General features: G+C 46.1%; 1 protein-coding gene and 1 long non-coding RNA gene across 2 annotated transcripts in view; both read right to left on the reverse strand.

Annotated features, from left to right (window-relative positions):
• The window catches only part of LOC115466391 (zinc finger protein 585A-like), a 218,841-nt gene that overhangs the window by 129,178 nt on the left and 71,158 nt on the right, over nucleotides 1-18,505 (reverse strand). The window lies entirely within an intron of this gene.
• Nucleotides 12,745-17,121, reverse strand: LOC115466431. Its single transcript, XR_003941548.1, has 2 exons — nucleotides 16,859-17,121; nucleotides 12,745-12,828 (listed from the first exon to the last, which is right to left on the reverse strand). It is a non-coding gene; the product is annotated as an uncharacterized LOC115466431 (long non-coding RNA).

The following is an 18,505-nucleotide window of genomic DNA, read 5'->3' on the forward strand; positions in this document are numbered from 1 at the left end:
CTAACGCTCCCCCCACCCGGAGTCGCCGCCGCCACCCACCTTCCACCCAGTCGGGCCCTCGCTCCGCTATTGAAACAGCGAGGGCACGCAGCACACAGCTCTACTGAGCTGCCGTCGGCCTTCCTTCTTCTTCTCTGCCTGTCCCGCCCTCGATGACGTTACGTCACACGAGGGCGGGACACAGGCAGAGAAGAAGAAGAAAGGCCACGGCAGCTCAGCAGTAGAGCTGTGTGCTGCGTGCCCTCGCTGTTTCAATAGCGGAGTGAGGGCCCGACCGGGTGGAAGGTGGGTGGCGACGGCTCCGGGGGGGGGGGGGGCAACTCGGAGGGGGAGCGGCAGCGGCGAACTCGGCGGCGGGGTGGGGGGCCTTTCAACCCCCCCCCTTCCTATACTAGCCCGTTTTTACGGGCTGAACGGCTAGTAAATAAATATTGTGCAAAATAACCAGCTAGCTGCTAACTTTCAGTGAGTCATGGCCGGCCAAGTTCTGCTGAAAATTTACAGATAGCTGGTTACTGGGCATTTAACCAGCCAGTTGCCGATCCTGGCCAGATCAATGCTTTTGAGTATCAGGGCAAGAGAGTCTAAGTGTGCGAGTGCCTGTATTGTTGCTATTACCAGTCTTAAATCTGTTTAGGAAGGACAGAGATGGCAGAAAAGGGGGAGGTATTTGTCACCACAGGGTATGTTCACAGGCAAATCATTCACCCTATACAACAATTAATTTCAAGTCCAGTGAGAAAAAACACAAAATAAAAGCATAAAATACCAAATAATCTTAAGGCCCTTTATATTACTTTAGGTAGCCTTACTCCCTTAGCATGTTCGAATAACTAAACAATTCACCAATACTGAGATGCAAACAGCAGTCTAGCAGTAAGATGTGGCACTTAATTCAAAAGACTAGATAGCTCCCATATATTTTTTATCTCCCAGCTGGTGAGAGATCACACGTGTGTACTCAATGCAAAGAGCTCCTGGTTCTCAAAGAAAATGAAGATACATACCTGTAGCAGGTAGTCTCCGAGGACAGCAGGCTGATTGTTCTCACGACTGGGTGACGTCCACGGCAGCCCCCCCGAACGGAAATCTTCCTAGCAACAAAGCTTGCTAGAGCCTTCGAGCGTGTGCGGGCACGCACACTGCGCATGCGCAGCCATCTTCCCGCCCGTCGCGCAAGAGTCCCAACAGTTTGATATCAAGCAAACAAGGACAAAGACAACTTCAAAGGGGAGGTGGGCAGGTATGTGAGAACAATCAGCCTGCTGTCCTTGGAGAATACCTGCTACAGGTATGTATCTTCATTTTCTCCGAGGACAAGCAGGCTGCTTGTTCTCACAACTGGGCTATCCCTAGCCCCCAGGCTCACTCAAAACAACAAAGAAAGGTCAATTGGGCTTCGCAACGGCGAGGACATAACAAGGATTGACCTACGAAGAAACATCTAACAGAGTGCAGCCTGGAACAGAATAAAAATGGGCATAGGGGGGTGGAGTTGGATTCTAAACCCCAAACAGATTCTGCAGCACCGATTGCCCAAACCGACTGTCGCATCAGGTATCCTGCTACAGGCAGTAATGAGATGTGAATGTGTAGATTGAAGACCACGTCGCAGCCTTGCAAATCTCCTCTATAGTGGCTGACTTCAAGTGGGCCACTGACGCCGCCACGGCTCGAACACTATGAGCCCTGACATGACCCTCAAGAGTCAGCCCAGCTTGGGCATAAGTGAAGGAAATGCAATCTGCTAGCCAATTGGAAATGGTGCGTTTCCCGACAGCAACTCCCTTCCTTTTGGGATTGAAAGAAACAAACAATTAGGCGGACTGTCTGTGGGGCTGTGTCTGCTCCAGGTAGAAGGCCAATGCTCTCTTGCAGTCCAATGTGTGCAACTGACGTTCAGCAGGGCGGGTATGAGGCCTGGGAAAGAATGTTGGCAAGACAATTGACTGGTTCAGATGAAACTCCGACACCACCTTCGGCAAGAACTTAGGGTGCGTGCGGAGGACTACTCTGTTATGATGAAACTTAGTAAAGGCAGCATGAGCTACCAAGGCTTGAAGCTCACTGACTCTACGAGTTGAAGTAACAGCCACCAAGAAAATGACCTTCCAGGTCAAATACTTCAGATGGCAGGAATCCAGTGGCTCAAAAGGAGGTTTCATCAGCTGGGTGAGGATGACATTGAGATCCCATGACACTGGTGGAGGTTTGACAGGGGGCTTTGACAAAAGCAAACCTCTCATGAAGTGAACAACTAAAGGCTGTCCAGAGATAGGCTTACCCTCTACACGATAATGAAAAGCACTAATTGCACTAAGATGAACTCTTACGGAGTTGGTCTTAAGACCAGACTCTGATAAGTGCAGAAGGTATTCAAGCAGGGTCTGTGTAGGACAAGAGCGAGGATCTAGGGCCTTGCAATCACACCAGACAGCAAACCTCCTCCATTTGAAAGAGTAACACCTCTTCGTTGAATCTTTCCTGGAAGCAAGCAAGACTTGGGAGACACCCTCAGAAAGACCCAAGGAGGCGAAGTCTACGCCCTCAACATCCAGGCCGTGAGAGCCAGAGACTGGAGGTTGGGATGCAGAAGCGCCCCCTCATTCTGAGTAATGAGGATTGGAAAACAGTCCAATCTCCACGGTTCTTCGGAGAACAACTCCCAAAGAAGAGGGAACCAAATCTGATGCGGCCAAAAGGGCGCAATCAGAATCATGGTCCTCCCGTCTTGCGTGAGTTTCAGCAAAGTCTTCCCCATCAGAGGTATGGGAGGATACGCATACAGAAGGCCCTTCCCCCAATACAGGAGAAAGGCATTCAACGCTAGTCTGCCGTGGGCCTGAAGTCTAGAACAGAACTGAGGGACCTTGCGATTGAGCTGAGTGGCAAAAAAATCCACCGAGGGGGTGCCCCACTCTCGGAAGATCTTGCGTACGACGCCCGAGTTGAGCGACCACTCGTGAGGTTGCATTATACTGCTCAATCTGTCGGCCAGACTGTTGTTTACGCCTGCCAGATAAGTGGCTTGGAGAAGCATGCCGTGCTGGTGTGCCCAAAGCCACATCTGGATGGCTTCCCAACACAGGGGGCGAGATCTGGTGCCCCCCCCCTGCTTGTTGATGTAGTACATGGCAACCTGATTGTCTGTCCGAATTTGAATGATTTGATAGGACAGCCGATCTCTGAAAGCCTTTAGAGCGTTCCAGACCGCTCGCAACTCCAGGAGGTTGATTTGAAGACCTCTTTCCTGGAGGGACCAAACTCCTTGAGTGTGAAGCCTATCGACATGGGCTCCCCACCCAAAAAGGGATGCATCCGTTGTCAGCACATTTTGTGGCTGAGGAATTTGGAAAGGACGTCCCAAGACCAAATTGGATCGAATCATCCACCATTGCAGGGAATTGTGAAAAGCGGTGGACAGCTGGATCGCATCCTCTAGATCCCTCGTGGCTTGATACCACTGAGAGGCTAGGGGTCCATTGAGCTGATCTCATGTGAAGACAAGCCATGGGAGTCACATGAACTGTGAAGGCCATATGACCTAGAAGTCTCAACATCTGCCGAGCTGTGATCTGCTGAGACGCTCTGGCCATGGAGACAAGAAACAGAAGATTGTCTGCCCTCGCCTCTGGGAGATAGACATGAGCCATCTGTGAGTCCAGCAGAGCTCCTATGAATTCTAGTTTCTGAACTGGAAGGAGATCGGACTTTGGGTAATTTATGACAAATCCGAGTAGCTCCAGGAGTTGAATAGTCATCTGCATAGACTGTAGAGCTCCTGCCTCCGAGGTGTTCTTCACCAGCCAATCGTCGAGGTAAGGGAACACGTGCACTCCCAGTCTGATTAGCAACGCTGCAACCACCGTCAGGCATTTTGTAAACACCCTGGGCGCAGAGGTGAGCCCAAAGGGCAGCACACAATACTGGAAGTGTCGAGTTCCCAGACGAAATCGAAGATACTTCTTGTGAGCTGGAAGTATCGGGATGTGTGTATAAGCATCCTTTAAGTCCAGAGAGCATAGCCAATCATTTTTCTGAATCATGGGAAGAAGGGTGCCCAGGGAAACCATCCTGAACTTTTCTCGGACCATGAATTTGTTCAGGGCCCTTAGGTCTAGGATGGAACGCATCCCCCCCGTTTTCTTTTGCACAAGGAAGTACCTGGAATAGAATCCCAGCCCTTCTTGCCCTGGTGGAACAGGCTCAACCGCACTGGCGCTGAGAAGGGCGGAGAGTTCTTCTGCAAGTACCTGCCTGTGCTGGAAGCTGAAGGACTGAGCTCCCGGTGGGCAATTCGGAGGTCTGGAGATCAAATGGAGGGAGTACCAGCGTCGGAGACCGCACCACAGGCACAGAGCCAGCCACCGCTTCCATCAACAGTACCGAGGGCGCAAGCACCCCCGGTACCGGAACAGACTGATGCAGCAGGCTTTCCAGGAGACCTGGGAGAATGGCTCGGAGGCGCTCGTCCAGAGTCTCTGCCGGGAAAGGCTCTGGGTCCGGTGCAGGAGCTGGAGGCAGAATCTGCAAGGGATGAGGAGGCGGTACCGGGCTGTCCAATGACAGACGCACCGACACCTCTTGAATGGAGGGTGAGCGGTCCTCCCAGCGTCGACGCTTCCCGGGCGCTGAATCCTTCGACGCCCCGGAGCTCTCGGTACCATGTCTAGAAGGAGACCGATGGCGATGCTTCTTAGTCTTTGCTCGAGGCACGACATTGGTACTCCTCAGTACCGACGAGGAGGACGTGGAATCCACACGCCTCCTCGGGGTCGGGTCCGAAAGAGGTCAGTCCTGGTGGGCCTGCACAGCAAGAGTCTTCGAGGCAGGTGGAGACCCACTCGATGGCTCACTGCTCCCAGTGTGTGGTGGTCTCTGGGCAGCCATTACCTGCACTCCCGATGTCGATGCCATCTCCGGTGCCGACATCAACGCCGCCGACCTCGGTACCACTGTCGACGCTGAAGAACCAGGCAAAGCTCTAAGCAGATAGTCCCGCTGAGCTAATCTCGACGCCTGTGTCCGCTTTTTAAGGCCAAGACACAACTTACACACGTCTGGGTGATGGTCGGGCCCAAAGCACTGAATACACCATGTGGGGATCGGTACCTGAGATTGCCCGGTTGCATCGACCGCACTTCTTGAAGCTGCTGGGAATCCTTGATGTCATGGACAGAAAATTAGCGGCGGCGAAGTCAAAGTTGTCGATGGTGCCAAAAGAAGGGCACAAAAAGGAGAAACGCGTACATGCGGCCTAAGAGGGTCACGACGGAAACGAAAGGAAACTTAAGAGGGAATACACTAAGAAATAAGGATTTTTTTGTTTGTTTGTTTTTCAAAAGAAACAGCTCCACAGAGCAAAAAACTGAAAGAAAAAAGCGGAAAAAGACCACGAACGAAAGCTCTTTTCAGGGGCACACGGAGAAAGGCCGCAGGCAGTCTCTCCCTTACTGCGGAAAGAAAAGAACTGGGGGACTCTTGCGCGACGGGCAGGAAGATGGCCGCTTATGCGCGGTGCGTGCGCTCGAAGGCTCTAGCAAGCTTTGTTGCTAGGAAGATTTCCGTTCGTGGAGGCTGCCATGGACGTCAACCAGTCATGAGAACAAGCAGCCTGCTTGTCCTTGGAGAATGACTCTGATTTGTCAAGGCTAGAGTACCAGATTTGGAAGCACTGAAGCAGACAGAGAGGTATATAGAGGAGACCAAGCACAAGCATAGTAGAGAAGTCCCATCTCTAGTCTGGCAGCCTCTGTACTATCTTGGTAGAGAGATCATCTAAAAAGGAAAGCATCACTTTGGTGAGGCAGAAATGATCCAATAACCAGGATCTAGCCTCCAAAGAAGTATTATCCTCTCGCACTGAGGATGTGTCTTCAGGAGCTTCTGCTAGGGAGGGAAGGGAAAGGATGGCCTGAAGGAGGCAGATCTCACACATCACCTAGATAAGATTTTAAACAGTGCTGGGGAGGACTCAGCTGTCTTAGTACATGTGGGTACCAAAAATATAGGGAAGTCCTGGAAGCCAAATTTAGACTCTTAGATAGAAAGCTGAAATCCAGAAGCTCCAGAGTAACATTCTCAGAAATACTCCCTGTTCCACAAGCAAAACCCAAGAGATAGCCAGAGCTCCAGAGTTTCAAAGTGCGGGTGAGACAATGGTACAGGGAAGGATTTAGATGTGTTAGGGAACGGCCAACACTCTGGGGAAGGAGAAGCATGTTCCAAAAAGATATGCTGCACCTTAACCAGGGCAGAATCAGGCTGCTGGCACTAGTGTTATTATTATTATTATTTGTAGCATTTGTATCCCACATTTTCCTACCAATCTGCAGGCTCAATGTGGCTTACATTTGCCGTAATGGCGGTTGCCATTTCCGGATAACGAATTACAATTGGTAATGCATACGTGGAACAGATAATGGTACACCTACATACATGGTAACATACAAGTATACCTACATACATGGTAACATGCAAGTAGCATAGCATATTTGGAACAGAGAGGTAATCAGTCAAGTGGTAAGATTCTATTTGTGTCTATGTCATGTAAAGTCAGTGGCGTAGGAAGGGGGGCGGGGGGGCGGTCCACCCCGGGTGCACGCCGCTGGGGGGTGTCGGCTCCACGCTGGTGCACTGCCCTCTCTGCCCCGGAACAGACAGAGAGAGCAGTGAACCAGCGCGGAGCCGACACACCCCAGCAACGTGCAGTTGGGGCGGATCAGCCCTCCCGCCCGTCCCTCGCTGCAGGTATGCGCTCCGGGGGGGGGTGCGCTCCAGTGCGAGGGTGCGCCGTGCTGCACTTGGGGGGGGGGGTGCGCAGCGGCGACCTGCCCCGGGTGTCAGCTCACCTGGCTACGGCTCTGTGTAAAGTCTTGTTATTTAGTATTTAAGATGGATGTTTATGGTATGCCTTCTTGAACAGATCTGTTTTCAGTAGCCTCCGGAAGATAGTTAGGTCTTGCGTTATTTTTATGGCCTTCGGTAGTGTGTTCCATAGCTGAGTGCAGATGTATGAGAAACTGGTCACGCATGTGGATTTATATTTTAGTCCTTTTTATTTATTTATTATTTATTGCATTTGTATCCCACCTTTTCCCACCTATTTGTAGGCTCAAAGTGGCTTACAGAGTGTGGTTATGACATAATCATTTCGTGTTGACAGGTACATTTCTTATAGTTAGAATGTTGGTAAGAGAAGATAAGCATAGTCGTTTCATGATGACAAGTACCATTCTTGCTGTTTAAAGATTGGGTAGGGGAGGATAGGCGGGAAGTGTTAGGTAAGTTAGAGGTGAGCTGTGGTAAATGTGTGATTTGTTGAAGTAGTTTGTAGGCTATGTATTTTCCTTGTAGGCCTTTTGGAAGAGATGAGTTTTCAGAGATTTGCGGAAGTTAGTTAATTTGTCAATATCTTTCAGGTCTGTCGGTAGATCATTCCACAGCTGCGTGCTCAAGTAGGAGAAGGTGGTGGCGTGTGTCAGTTTGTATTTCAGTCCTTTGCAGCTGGGGAAGTGCAGATTGAGATAGTTGCGGAATGATCTTACAGTGTTTCTGGGAGGCAGGTCCACAAGGTTTAGCATATAGATTGGGGCATCTGCGTGTATAATTTTGTGTACTATCGTGCAGATCTTGAACTCAACACGTTCTTTGAGTGGGAGCCAATGGAGTTTCTCTCTTAAGGGTTTAGCACTTTCATATTTATTTTTTCCAAATATGAGTCTGGCGGCTGTATTCTGGGCTGTTTGGAGTTTTTTGATAGTTTGTTCTTTGCAGCCGGCGTACAGTGCATTACAGTAGTCCAAGTGACTTATTACCATTGGCTGTACCAGGGTGCGGAAGATATGTCTTGGGAAGAAAGGTTTTACTCTTTTGAGTTTCCACATTGAGTGGAACATTCTCTTTGTTGTATTCTTCACATGAGTATCAAGTGTGAGGTTTCGGTCGATAGTCACTCCAAGAATTTTTAGGTTTTGCGCGACAGGAAGAGAACAGTATGGTGTGGTAATTTTGGAGTAGGTGTTTTTGTTGTGTTGTGAGGTTAGTACAAGACATTGTGTTTTCTCTGCGTTGAGTTTCAGTTTGAACGCATTGGCCCAGGAGTGCATGGTTTGGAGGCTTTGATTGATCTCGTTGGTGATTTCGTTTAGATCGTGACATCGTCTGCATATATGTAGGGATTGAGGTTTTGATTGGCTAGGAGTTTGGCTATTGGTATCATCATTAGGTTGAAGAGATTTGGTGATAGGGGGGATCCTTGGGGAACTCTGCATTCAGGTGTCCATTGGGATGATGTGTCCGCGTTGATTGTGACTTGGTATGATCTTGTGGTCAGGAATCCTTTGAACCATTTGAGAACTGTGCCTCCTACTCCGAAGTATTCTAGTATCTGTAACAGTATTTCATGGTTGACCATGTCGAAGGCGCTGGACATGTCGAATTGTAAGAGGAGTATATTGTTGCCAGTTGCAATTGCTTGTTTGAAAGCGTTCATTGCAGACACTAGTACCGTTTCGGTACTGTGATTTGTCCGGAATCCTGACTGCAATTCGTGGAGAATTGAATGTTCGGTTAGGTACTCAGAGAGTTGTTTCGTCACTATGCCCTCCATGAGTTTAGTTATGAGTGGGATAGATGCTACTGGGCGATAGTTAGTTAGGTCCGTTGTGTTTTTCTTCGCATCTTTTGGCAGTGGGGTAAGTAGGATGTTTCCTTTCTCCGTGGCAAAGAGGCCGTTTTGAAGCCTGTAGTTTATGTGCTTCGTGAGGTCTTTTTTTAATTGTTTGGGGGCTGATTTTATTAGGCTATTGGGGCAGAATTCCAATTTGCATTGTGACTTAGCGTATTTTCCAAGCCATTTTGAGAATTCATCAGAAGATATCATGTCAAACTTGGTCTATGATCGATCTGCTGGGCATTCCCCTAGTTTTACAGTTAGGGTAATGGAGATTGAGGAATGTGCGTGCTAATTTTTTTGCATTCCTGATAGGCAAGTCTATAAGGTTTGACATACAGGTCGGGGCTTCCCCGTGAATGATTTTGTGGACCAGGGTGCAGACTTTGAACGCAATGCGTTTAGTGGGAGCCAGTGTAGTTTCTCTCTTAGGGGTTTGGCGCTTTCGTATTTCGCTTTCCCAAATATGAGTCTGGCTGCTGTATTTTGAGCGGTTTTAAAAGGAGATACAACAACTTTTAAACTAGAACATGAGGGAACGTTGACAGTCACTCAGGAGCAGATTTACTGGGATTAGGTATCTTTAAAGGATACTATCAGAACAGGGAAGTAAGGGCATCCCGATAGGGAAATTGCAACACAGGCAGAAGTAGGCCAGATGCCTTCAAAGGAAAAGCAGATGGAGAGTGAAGACTGCTAACTATCCCTGTCAACTACTAAGCAAGCTGTACATACAGTATAGAGAAAAAAAACACACTTTGAAATGTCTGTATACAAATCCTAGAAGCCTGAAAAATAAGAAGGGAGAGTTAGAGTATATTGCAATTAGGGGCCCTTTTACTATGCTGCGATTAGGCTACTGGGGCAATGGCGTACGGCAATCCAGCTCTATCATCGGGAACACCATTTCCAGGCCGGACTATTTTTGGGGGTGGAGCTGCGAGGGCAGTGGTAAAAGAAGGTCTCGGCACATGGCAAACCACAGGGCCCCTGATCTGTGAAGGAAGATAACCAATGGAACACTCTGAAATCAGGGTCCAAATTATATCACCATGGATTAAACTGGAGGGTGGTAGCGCTATATGTTAACGAGGAAATTGAGTGAAACAAAATAAAAATTCAACAGGAAACAGATTGCAAAGAGAGAGAGGTCAGAAAGAATGAGAGATATAGGAAAGATTATAAAACTTGGTAAAGGATGAGAAATAGTAGATACTAAAGAAGATAAAGGGAAGAGAGAGCGACATGGGAAAAGGATGGGGGAGAATAAGAGAAAGATGAAAAAAAAAAGAGTACACAAATGAAAGAAGAAAAGTAAAAATAAGAAAAATAGAACAAACATATTAACTACACAACAAGAGTTAGAAGTCAGAGGCTGTGATTATAACACCTCATTCTCACTATCCCTGGTCCAGAGGAGGCATCTTTCTTATAGGAAAACTTTGTATTACCTCATTACTAGCTTTCATCGAAGCTTCATCACATGCTTCAGGCAGTTCCTCACATCTGCCTGTTGTGGTCAGATTTCCTGTTTCCTCAGATCCCTGAGGCTCAATCCTGAATCCTTCTTGTTCAAATCGGATTAAAATGTCAGGCTTGACATTGTAGGAGCCTATTATAGGAAAAAGACAGCAAAATATGTTTTCTTTTAAACGTTACCACAGAATTATTCACAGGCACCTCAAAGGGTACTGCTGTACTGATCATCATTAGAAATGAATTCTAGAAATACCCCAATATTTTCATACTGTGGTGAGCAACTCCTTTCTCAACAGCTACAAACAGATGCGTTATCCACAATAATACTGCATAAACATAATGGAAATGTCTGTCATCACAAGTATTGGTTTTTTACACAGTTTTCCATCCAGTTTCTATATAAATCAGATTCTGCTGGACAATGACAATTGGAAAACTGGTAAATCATTCTGAAGTAGATATTCAGATCGAGGCAGTCAGGGGTTTTTAGCCGCTTAAACCCACAGGCTGAATTAACACCAGGCCATGTCCAGACACCAGGATTGAATATACAGGTAAGTGCCCTGTAATCTCGGCACATAAAGTTAGGACAGCAGAGGGGATATTCAGCGATACTATCTGGGAATGACCAGCTCAGTGTGGTTTAACTGGGCAGGAGCCTCTCCTGTCCAGTTAATAAACCTTTTTTAAAATTGGGACTTAAGAGTCTATAAGACAGAGTGGGAGAGGTCTTCAGCCCTGTTTTTTTTTCCTCTCCATCCCTATGCATCTCCTTCCTCTCTCCCACCCCTCCATCCATGTCCACCATTTCTCCTCTCTCCTCCCATGCTCTTCATCCATGTGCAGCACTTCTCCTGTCTCCTCTTCCCTCCCTTTCAACAATATCCAGCATTTCTACTCTCTCCCACCCGCCCTTCAACCTCACCCACTTTCTCTATTTCCTCACCTCCTTCACTTCAACCCCCCCGCCAACCCATCTAGTATTTCTCTTCAAGTCTTCCTCCCTCTCCTGCTGCCTACCTTAGAGAGTCTGGGCCGCCGGCAGTAATCAGACAGTACTAGGCCCGGCACCAGTGCTAACTTGCAGTGAGGAGCCTTCGCGCACACTCGCTCGGGAAGGTCCTGTTGGTTCCACCCTCTTGGACACATATGGATCAGAGCAGTGGTACCAATAGGGACTCCAGGAGCAGAAAGGCTTGAAGGCTCTTCACTGCTGAAGTTAGTGCTGGTGCCAGGCCTAGTACTGTCTGATTACTGCCAGCAGCCCAGACTGTCAGGCAGGCAGTGGAGGGAAAAGGGATCTGCCTCACAGTGACGCCAACAGGGGAGCAATAAAAAAGGTTCTGATACACAGTACTGGTGCGTATCGGCACAAATAAAGCCCCGATTATTTTACTGTTAACCCCAGTTATTAATAAATAAACCAGAACCAAAGAAGAAGACAACATGATATAGAATAAAAGGCCAGTGTACAGTGCTGTGTACATCTAGTAACCCTATAGAAATGATACGTAGTAGTACTAGTAGTAATAGCAATGCTGCTCAGTTACACAACCTGGCAGTATCTGCTCTACAGAGAGGATAATGGCTTCTTATCCCACCAGCTCTCAATTCTTAATAATCCCAGCTGACTTTATTAAGATGTGCAGGAGGAAGTTTATACTTACTTGTTACAGGAGGATGAGTCTGTTCAGATGTCTCTGATTTAGGAGGATCCATCAAGGGGAGATCTTCCTCTTGTTTAACACCGAGTGAGATCACAGACGTTACAATTGGAAGGCCTGTTAATACAAAACGCATTAGAAGAATTCACCAAGGATACGATAATACTAAATTAGGAAATGGATTTTAAGTCTCCAAATGTCTGGAGACTTTGATCTGAAAAACATCTACTTACTCTTCATGGGATCATCTGGGTTTTCTTTTTCCTCCCACTCAAAATGTTGAGTGAAATATTTCTCATCTTCCTTCTTAATCTTGAATATAACATCAGGATTAACAATTGAATAACCTATAAGTAAGCAGGAAAATAGCATTTAAATATATATGTATAAGCCCTGGGGAGGTTCCATCTGTTTCCTGTTGTGAACAAGCAGTGCACAAAAGTGTGTGTGTGTGTGTAAACACAGGACTAAGTTCTGTATATGGTGCCAAAAAATTGATGCTGATAAAAACTACAGCTAATCCCTATTCTAATAACGGTTCTCAGAGTTAGGCGCTGTTTATAGAATAGTGTTTTGCTCCGGGATCCGTGACCAGTTTTGAACGTGATGATTTACACCCACTGAAACCTGGATTATATTCTTACATAGAAGTTGTAGTTCTCAGCAAGAGGGGTCAAATTTTTGTTGTACGGAAAAGGGAAAAAGACTGCAGCTGGTCTTGTATGAAGCCTCAAGTTTAAGGTAAACATTTTATCTTTTACAACAGAAGCCAGGTCTCAATTTCAAGTGCCCCTGGGACCTGGGATTTTTGCAGCTCTGATAAAATAATAGCACCCATTCCATTAATTTGCATATGTGGTAGATGATGAACAAGACACATTTACCTCGTGATGTAAGGATGTCATGAATCTCCTTGATGACCTTCTCGTACAGCTCCTTCTGCCATTCTCCCAGAATGTCCCAGTCCACTTCCAAGAAATAAGCAGAAACGTCCTTGAATGTGACCAAGGCCTGGAAAAGCAGACAAGACACCGTCAGTCACAGTTTTATTATCATATTTATTTAATTTATTTATTGCATTTGTATCCCACATTTTCCCACCTATTTGCAGGCTCAATGTGGCTTACATGGTAACCGTGATGGCTATTGCCAATTCCGGTATAACAGATACAGAGTGACATTGTAGAAGGTTCGTGTATGACAGACACATTAGGCCAGGGAATAAGGAGGAAGGGTTGAGTTGTGTCCAGTTCGAGTATTAGTTTCGTTGTGTTGCAGGATCGAGGCCCGTTCATTTATGAGGTACATAAGACAGCACATAATACACAAATAGTGATGAAGAAACTTCAAAACATTCTTAATCAAGGCTGTCTGAGGCTTTTTCCATCCATGATTAAGGAGTTGTTTTTTTTTAAGTTTCAGCATCATTATTTTGATAGTTTGGCTTCTGAAAAATAGCAGGTGCTAATGGAGTTTTTGTTTTCATTTGGTTGCTTATAGAAATTTGGCAGGGAATGTTATTCCTAGAAACCTCATCCCTCAGGCTGCCATGCAAATGGGAACGCTAGCTTCCTTAGTCATCTTATCTTATGTTTGAGTAATAGACTTTGTTACATGACCTCAGTCAGTAAGATCAAAGCTCCAGTACATTATAGTATGAAGTACAAGTTCTGTCCCCTTAAATCTCCAATATTTTTAACAGACTTCCTGGTCCTTACACTGGATATCTCTCATGTTGACTGATGTAGCAGTTGGAAGGAGGAGGCAGCAACAACTGAAGAGGTGGGAGATAAAGAGGCTGGTGGGTTAGTGTAAGAAAGTTGGAGAAAGAACAGGAGATGATATGACATCACAAAGCTGAAACTGGTTTCCCCCCGTAGCTGCCATATTGGTACACCCAAAACAAAGTAAACAAACTATCAGCTGCTGTATCCACATTGTCATTGTAAATTGTTATTTTATCTCAGCTATATTTAGCAACAGGACGGTGTGTGCAGCATATGTACACAGAGGAGCTGTCACAACGGAATAAGCTTTCATCAGTGGTTAGAGTAGTAATTTGTCTTAAATCGCTATCATTGGGTTATTTTGAGGGGTTGTATTGGTGCTGAGATTTTTTCACCTAGTAAAGGGGCACCAAAACAGATATTATGTTATGAGAATCAGGTGCTCAACATTCACAGTTTTTTTTTATTTCTAAGTGCAAAGGGTCTTTTCAACTTTAATTAGGGGGTGGTGGCTTGCCTGAGGCAATAGTGTGAGGTGGAGCTGCCCGTTGCCAACTTACAGAGGGAGGAGCCCTCCTGTAAGGGAGAGTCGGTGCTGATTTCAACAGGCACCCTATCGGGCACCCGCAGATATCAAGGGTCCTGTTGCCTTGAAAAGAGTTGCGCCACAGATGTGAGGCCACAGGGCATGGCAAAAGGGGTGTGCCTTAAGATGCACACCCTGCCCCTTGGGAGTTTTTACTCTATACTATAATTCTCAAATAGGAAGCGTAAAGTGAAGCCGAAGACAGCGACTCCAAGTGTCCTGGGTCCTATGGACAAACACCTGATTTCTTCTGGACCATCAGTTAATCAGGTATTCTCTCCTCTTGGAGCTACTTTGAGCTCTCCAGAGCAGACCCCACCTCTCCCTCCCTTTTCCTGTCAGATAAGGGCTTCCCAGGTGGTGCCCCTTCCTCAGGCTGGAGGTTGAGTTGGAAGAAGCAGTTTCATCATTAACTTTTGTCAAGTTGCCAACAGCTATTCAGGCACCTACCCCAATTCAGCAGCCTTCAGCAATTCAGGACCAGCAGGAAATGACGTTAAGAGATTTGTGGGATTCAATTCAACGTGTGGAGAATATGTTCAAGTCCACTGTTTCTCAGATTGCAGTTTTTCTCAAGTGGTGGTAAATAAACAGGAGAATGTAGATTCTAATATGCAATGTTTTGATAAGAGTATATCTAATGTTGAGAAGCAAATAGAATGTTAGGTATTTATTAGGAAAGGAATGGAAACCGAAAATGAGAATGTTATAATGCCTTTGTATCACTCCACAGTGCGACCGCATCTCGAATACTGTTTGCAATTCTGGTCACCGCATCTCAAAAAAGATACAGCGGAATTAGAAAAGCTACCGAGAAAGGTGACGAAAAAGATAACAGGGATGGGACCAATCCCCTATAAGGAAAGGCAAAAGTGGCTAAGGATCTTCAGCTTGGAGAAGAGGAAGCTGAGGGGAGATATGACAGAGGTCAATAAAATAATGAGTGGAATAGAATGGGTGGACGTGAATCACTTGTTTACTCTTTCTAGAAATACTGCCACTAGGGGGCACTCAATTAAGCTATTAAGTAGTAAATTTAAAACTAATCGGAAAAAATATATTTCTTCACTCAATGTGTAATTAAACTCTGAAATTCATTGAAAGAAAATGTGGTAAAAGCAGTTAGCTTAGCGAGGTTTTAAAAAAAGGTTTGGATAACTTCCTAAAAGAAAAAAGTCCATAAGCCATTATTACGTTGGACTTGGGGAAAATCCACTGCTTATTTCTAGGATAAGCACATAAAATCTGTTTTACTGTTTTGGGATCTTGCCAGGTACTTGTAAACTGGATTAGGTACTGTTAGAAAACAGGATACTGGGCATGATGGACCTTCATTCTGTCCCAGCCTGGCAACACTTTCCCACTATCACAATGTTCATGTGCATTTCCCCCTCTCCCTTCCCTTCCTTCCATATGTATTTTTCCCTCTGCCTTCTCTTCTACACACACTTTCCTTCAATCCTCAAAATTGTCTCCTCTCCCTTTCCTTCCATGTGCATTTCTCCTTCACCTCTTTCTTTTCCTCCATGTGGATCCCCCACTTCCCTTCCATCCACATGCAGAATTTCCCCCTCTCCCTTCCATCGATATGCAGTTTCTTGTCCTCCCCTGATCCACCTTAGGGGTCCCACATGCCTTCCTACCACCCACTGCCCCCCTCCTCACAGGCCTACAGATTTGCAGCACTGGAAGGTAGGGTCAGCAGCAGTCTTGCTCTCTCCAGGCTGGCCTGAAGCTTTCCCTCTGCTGCCTCCTTTCCACATGGCAACAGAGGGAAGGACCCTGGGGCTGGCTGTAAACAGCCTTAATCTTTTGTTTACCTTAGCAATATATTGTTTTAATAAACATAAACTAGACCTACTGCTTCACTGGACACAGACAAATAATAATAATTATTATTTGTTACATTTGTATCCCACATTTTCCCACCTTTTGCAGGCTCAATGTGGCTTACATATAACCGTTAACAGCATTAGCCGATTACAGTCTGAACAAATACATGGTATGAATGAATACAAAGTGATATTGTGGTAGAATGAGGTACATGTATGGTAGGTACAGTTGGGGGGGAATTTAGAGAGAAAAAGGGGGAAGAAGAGTCAGGTAATGTTCGTTACGGTCTTTGGTTTCATTGTGTCGCAAGTGAACAGGCATTTTCATGTTGGGTCGGTGGGGTATGCTCTTCTGAACAGGTTTGTCCTTACTACTACTAATCATCATTTCTATAGCGCTACAAGGCATACGTAGCGCTGTACACCATACACAAAAAAGACAGTCCCTGCTCAAAGAGCTTACAATCTAGATAAGACAGGCAGACAGACAGAACAATTAAGGGTAAGGGAATAACGAGGTGAGGATAAAAGGACAGGGCAAGCGAGCAGTGGTTAGGAATCAAAAGCAGTGGTAAAGAGGTGGGCTTTAAGTTTGGACTTGAAAACGGCCAAAGAGGAGGCTAGATATAAAGGCTCGGGAAGTTTTAGTGCTTTCCGAAAATTTAGGTGGTCGAGCGTAGTTTTTACTGCTTTTGGCAATGCATTCCATAGTTGTGCGCTTAGGAAGGAAAAGCTGGTTGCATAGGTGGATTTGTATTTTGAGTCCTTTGCTGCATGGGTTGTGGAGGTTTAGGTATGATCGTGCAGAGAAGAGAAAGCTGGAAAAGCTGCACAGAAATATTTTCCTTTTATTGCTGGAACCCTGGGTACCAGGGAAGAGAGACTAAATTTCTTACCTGATCAGGAACCAGGGCAGACATTTCCCTGCTGTTTTCCCTCTGAATCCTGCAGCTGCTGGGATGGATTCAGGCTAGAGATTTCCCTTTTCCTGGAAAGATGAATAAAACAGGAGGAGGTTGAGCTGATTCCAGGTCTCAGATAAATTTCCTCTGCAGATCTGAGACTGGGTCTTCCAGGAATTTCTAGGCCCCAAAGGCAGAAAGTTTCAGCTTTTGTTCTGAGTCTTTTCCCTCTTTGCAGTTCTTGTTGCACACTCTAGATAAAGAAAGAACAACAGACAGAGCTTGTGCAAAGCTCCTCCTCCTGGTGTACTGTGGACAAGGAACAATGATAAACAGGAGATGGCATGATGTCACATGACTGAAGCCACTTCACCCATAGAAGTTTTCATTCTCCACAATGAGCCGCCACCATCTCGGTACACCCAAAACAATGTACTTGAGAGGATGACAAGCTCCGCCTGCTGACTTCATGTCAGATAATGGGTCATGCAAGGAGGTTTAATGTTTTTTGGGTTTTTTTTTTTTAACTTATTGGACAGCTTTTTAATTTATTTGAAAGCTTCCCACAGGGACGTAGCCAGACCTCGCTGGGAGCGGGGGCCACAGCCCTAGGTGGGGGGGCACTGTTTAGCCCCCCCCTCCCGCCGCTGCCCCCCCAGCCGACGCCGACCCCACATTGAACCCCCCCCCCGACGATCCCCTTGAACCCCTCTCCCGCCACCAACCCTCCCCCGCCGTCGCCGCCTGCCCCGCTGCTTCAAATACCTTGTTGTTTGCAGTGTAGTAACTGGATGGTAAATCGTCTCTCCTTCTGGATTTCTATTTAACTCCTGGTTGTAAGCGAGTTGAAGCAGTATTGCCAAATCTGAAATACGATATTATGCGGTAACCCCCAAATTATTGTATTTTACAAAACATCATCTGTGCAGGTCATTTGTCCCCAGATGGATTACAACATCAGTATTAATATCCTTCTGTATGGAGCTGGTCCCTCATGCAGTGGGGCTGAGGGTGATCCAGGGGGTGGGTATACACATTTATTCTGATTAATCAGAATTTCTAAGTATATATTTTGCCTGTTCATATTGCAGCTGGTGAAGGAGGCTCTATGTGGAAGGATGCAAGTGACTGAGACAAGCATTAGAAGTGAAACAGAGAGACTGATAAAATCCCCAACTGTGCCTGAATCTAACTCACTTACAACTACTACACTATTAAAAAGGCATGAGCTAAATTTAAAAAAACCCAAACAACTCTAATAGCCCAGGGATAAGGTGTATTCTTTTCATGCTTTGCACAAAATTAACTTATTTGGATGCATCACCCCAGAAACTCCTGACAGCCATTCTCTGGGTTAGGTTCATATGGGTGCTGATGTGCCCAACACAGACTCTTCCTATCATTATTATACTGTATGTCTCGAGTCTGATATTAGAAAGAAAACTGAAGGGGTTGATATTTAAAAGGACTCATCAGGGAAGCAGCACTAGCCTACAGTAAGTTAGGATCCTAAGTTTTTTCCATTATTTTCATCCAAACTTAGGAGCATAAGTTTTCAGGTGAAAATTCTTCTGACTTTAGAAGTTTATGCTTTTGAGGAGATCCAAGATGGCCGCACTTGTCCGACATGCTGCTAGTGCT

This window comes from Microcaecilia unicolor, chromosome 3, assembly GCF_901765095.1.
Source record: "Microcaecilia unicolor chromosome 3, aMicUni1.1, whole genome shotgun sequence".
Lineage (NCBI taxonomy): Eukaryota > Metazoa > Chordata > Amphibia > Gymnophiona > Siphonopidae > Microcaecilia > Microcaecilia unicolor.